Raw genomic sequence first — 4937 nt, forward strand, 5'->3', positions numbered from 1 at the left:
TGTAAACACCATTCCTGCCTCTCCCCTCCCCTCTCTCCTCCGAATTCCTCCAGCAGGAGAGTGTGAGAGGAGGAGTTAAATATCCTCCAGGGTTCTCTGAAGGGGAGTGTAAGGGTAAATGTTAAAGTGCTTCATAAAGCCTAACATCTTTACAGATGAGCATTCTTGCTATTCCATCATCGTCATGTGATTATGTCATAGCTTTTCAATGAAATGATATGTGTCCTAAACAATAAGGTAGGACTAAACAATCTACCCGGATTCTCCAGTTTACCAATAACAAAGCTGATCCCTGGCCCAGATTGCAGCGGTGTGTTGGTCCGGTTTGCCCAGCTAACAAAAATCAAAGGTTAAATATTCCGGAACTTTCCAACATTCAAACACTCCCCCACATCTATCTGACCCTTGTGCTTAATCCTGGCTCAGGGTCCAGAGGGGACAGAGATGTTGTTCCCGGTTACCAGGAAATGCCGTCCAGTGAGAATGAAAGGATCTGGGAGAGAGGTGAAGAGCAGTTTGGGGAGTGAGGAGAAGGAGTTCTGTTTTAGGCACTTTGAGTAAGATCCCTAAGGGGAACCTAAATGGGTCTGGCACTCAAGAGAGAGGAATGGGCTAAAGATAAAGATTTAAAATCACTGAAGGACTTCCCCCCAGGTATCCAGGAGTCATTGCGACCCTTAGTCTCCCCAACCAGTCTTTTATGACCTGATGCCTAGACTATTACAATTATCTCTTAATGTCTTCCCTTCTCTCTCCCTCCTCTGATTCATCTCATTCATTACCATCTGGATAATTTTACTACAGCACCATTTTATCACATCCTGCCTTTGCGGTATCACCGGCAGCAGCTCCTGATTCTTTGCAAATAAAATCCCAACTCTCCTACCAAAATTCCCAAATGCTTCGTGGAGGCAAGGGTCTGTACTTTCTCACTTCCGTGCCTGGATCTCATGCTTTCACCTACCATTGTGTGCACAGCTGGAGTTCACCAATGGAGACTAGAAGTCACATATAAGCTGCTGCTTCCATCAATTCCCTTGTTCTTGGCATCATTTTTCACCTTGTAGACGAAGGTGAAACCCCAAGTTATCACTAAAATATAGAATTTTCTTGTATTTATTAGCATCAAGGATATATAGCTACAGATTTCTTCTCAATGGCAAAAGGGAAAATGTAAAGATTTTTAGATATATCTACAATGAAATATTACTCAGCCCCCACCCCCCCACCCCCAAAAATAATGATATCTTACCATTTGCAACAGCATGAATGGATCTAGGGCAGTGATGGTGAACTTTTTGAGCTCAGCGTGTCAGCATTTTGAAAAACCCTAACTTAACTCTGGTGCCGTGTCACATATAGACATTTTTTGATATTTGCAACCATAGTAAAACAAAGACTTATATTTTTGATATTTATTTTATATATTTAAATGCCATTTAACAAAGAAAAATCAACCAAAAAAATGAGTTCGCGTGTCACCTCTGACACGCGTGTCATAGGTTCGCCATCACTGGCCTAGGGGGTATTATGCTAGGTGAAATAAGTCAGACAGAGGAAGAAAATTACCATATGATTTCACTTATATGTGGAATCTAAAAATCAAAATAAACAAAACAGAAACAAACTCATAGATACAGAGAACAAACAGATGGTTGCCAGAGGGGAAGGGGGCTGGGGCTGGGTGAAAAAGGTGAAGGGATTCAGAAAAGTACAAATTGGTAGTTACAAAATAGTCACGGGAATGCGAAGTACAGCACAGGGAATATAGTCCATCATATTGTAATAACTGTGTGGTGTCAGGTGGGTACTAGACTTATTGGGGGAGTCGCTTCATAAAGTATGTAAATACCTAACCGCTATGCTGTACTCCTGAAACTAATATAATACTGAATGTCAACTGTAATTGAAATAAATGTTTTAATAAAATGAAACCACTACCCTATGTGTACATATAAAAGGAAACTACCAGTGTTCTGAAGGAGGCAGCTCCATCCACACTGCAGAGCACACTGGCTGCCAAGAACCAAACACAGCTGCTCAGGCAGCAGAGGAAGCTGGTGCTCAGAGAAAAACACCAAACCAAACCAAACTCTGCCCACACAGTCAAGGATGGCAAAGCTCCCAGATGCACAGCTTGAAATAAGTAGAGGATACACGGTATTTCATATAAAAGAAAAGAAAACTGCCGGAAGCAGACGTTTTCTCTCTCAAACGGACTTCTCCCGGGGCACGTCCACAGGACAGCGGGACTCCCAGGGATAGAGCGATGTTTGCTGGTGGGAAGAGCTCACTTCTCTAGTGAACCAGGGAAAACCGGCCTCCTTCCCCCTCTCCCTGCCCACGCACACGCACTCAGTAAAGGTCTCTAAAACCATCATGTATGTGGGTGCCAAGTATTGCCCCAAATGGGAAAACAATTCAACACTGAGCTATGAAGAGCGGCCAGCGACCAGGTGTGCTCTCGGTTTCCTCGTGGCTGTCATCCTCCACCCAAGGCAGGAGCTCGGGATGTGTCTGGCAACACGTGGGACTGCAGGGCGAAGGAGAGGGCAGAATCTGGGCCCACAGTGGGCCAGGCAGATATGTTCATCCTGTCTTTTTTTTTTATTTTCTAATATGTTTTTATTGATTTCAGAGAGAAAGGGAGAGAGAGATAGAAACATCAATGATGAGAGAGAATCATTGATCGGCTGCCTCCTCCTGCAGGCCTCCCACTGGGGATCAAGCCCACAACCCAGGCATGTGCCCTTGACCGGAATCAAACCCCGGGACCATTAAGTCTGCAGCTGATGCTCTATCCACTGAGCAAAACCGGCTAGGGAGGTAAAAATAATAAATAAAAAGCTGGAGTATGGAACCAACTGCTGCTGTCAGAGTAATGAACCATGAACTGAAAAGACCCTGACAGTATCATCAAGCAAACCAAGGCGATCAAGTCCTCCTCTCTCCAGCCTTGCAGTCTCCCTCTAGTGCCCCCTACTGGCAGGGCCTAGGAGAAAGGTAAAGTTGGAGCTAAGAGACCATAAATAGCCTACCAACCACAGACAGGCATCATCACATTTTAGATTTTTGTGGGTAATATTTTCAATAGCAGTGATTCAAAGCAAATTAAATAAGACAATGGCTGGTATAACATTTTGATGATTTATAATGTTATATTACATAGAGATCTGATTTCAGACCAAACTGGGACTCCTTTAGGGACAAAATACCAAATTACCACCAACTGATATTAATTTAAAGGGCGTCCTCTGGGCCTAGCACTCAGCTCAGCAGGCAAAGGAGGTGAGATCTGTACCCACAGCCAGATGTCAGAGCCCGAGCTCTTGGTCTCCATCCCTTTTGCCGGTTCTTCCTCTGGCCATACCGTGGGGATGAACACAACAACCCCAGCTCTTGCCAGAGTCTATTGCTTGCTCCATGATGCAGGGCCACTTGGTAGTTAAGGCTGTTCTCCCATGAAGCTTTCAGCATTCCAATCACCAAAGGGCCAAAGAACAGTGAGGGCCAGAATGGACTCATCCCCAGGTTCTGATCGTTAGCAAGCAGTCATAGCATCCTGGAACCACGGAGCTACATTAAAAGTCCTTATGAGATACGGTATTTGAATCCCTTCTGTAACATTTCCTGCTTGAGACCATTTACCAGCTCTGTGACTTTGAGCAGGTTGTTTAGCCCAATGGGAATGTTAGTGCCAACCCGACTGGGGTTGTGTGGATTCAGTCGGCTGAGGCTGGTCGGTACTTGCCTTTGCCACACAGAGATGCTCAGGAAATGAGATCTATCAAGTGTATCAATGAAAGACGCTAATTTCATTTGCACATAAAGTTATGAAAACATCTCTTTGTGGCAGTAATTATCATCAAAAGATCAGCCCGTTTCATCCCTAAAGATCCGTTTTTGAGGCCTATAATAGGCTATTCTCCAGACAACCTTTGAGTCCACTGAAAAAGCTGAGACAGATACCATGTGGAGTCTGAAGACCTAATTCAAGATCTGGTTCTGCCACTTATTCTGTGATCTTGAGCAACTTGTCTGAATCTTGTTTTTCCCCCCACTTATAAAATGTATCAACATAGCTAAAATGCCCACCATGAAATACTATGGAGCAATTATAAGCAATAGATTAGAACACAGAATAACATGGATGGATCTGAAAACATAGTTTGTTTGTTTTTAATATGTGTTTATTGATTTCAGAGAGACAGGGAGAAGGGGAGAGGGAGAGGGAGATAGAAGCATCGATGTGAGAGGAACACCAATCAGCTGTGTCCCGCACATCTCCTACTGGGGATCGAGTCTGCAACCCTGGCATGTGCCCTGACTGGTCATTGAACTGGTGACCTCTTGGTGCATGGGTCGACACTCAATCCACTGAGCCACACCAGCCTGGCCGAAAACATAGTTTTGAGTGAAATAAGTGATCAGCAGAATGAGAAATATAACAATACCATTTATGTAAACTCCAAACAGCCACATACAATGTATTATAACAGCCATGTGAATTCTAGAAATCCCATGTCTTGCAATGATTGTCTACGAAAGGAAGAGAATGCAAGCAAGTTGGGAGATTAAAAGAAATAAAAAGTAAAGACAAGAGGGGCCTCGACACATAAACAAACAAACAAACAAATAAATAAATAAAATGGGAAAATGATGCTTCCCTACCCTTCTCATAACATCTGAGGAAACTAGCATAGGAAAGCAAACACTGACTTCCTGTTTCTGTTATGATCTCCACATTGGACAACGAGACAGAAATTTCCCATCAGCCTTCAGCAGGAAGAACACCAGGGAAGGGCCGGGAACCTTGCCCTGGCTTCAGGGCCTGCTGGTGAGATGACATCAGAGCTCTTATGAAGGAGGAGTAGACTCTCCTCACTGCTGGAGACACCACCTTCAGGCACAGCTGGGGCAGCAGCAGCTGCCTTCCC

The sequence above is a fragment of the Myotis nattereri genome (assembly GCF_964212035.1).
Source record: "Myotis nattereri genome assembly, chromosome: 13".
Taxonomy (NCBI): domain Eukaryota; kingdom Metazoa; phylum Chordata; class Mammalia; order Chiroptera; family Vespertilionidae; genus Myotis; species Myotis nattereri.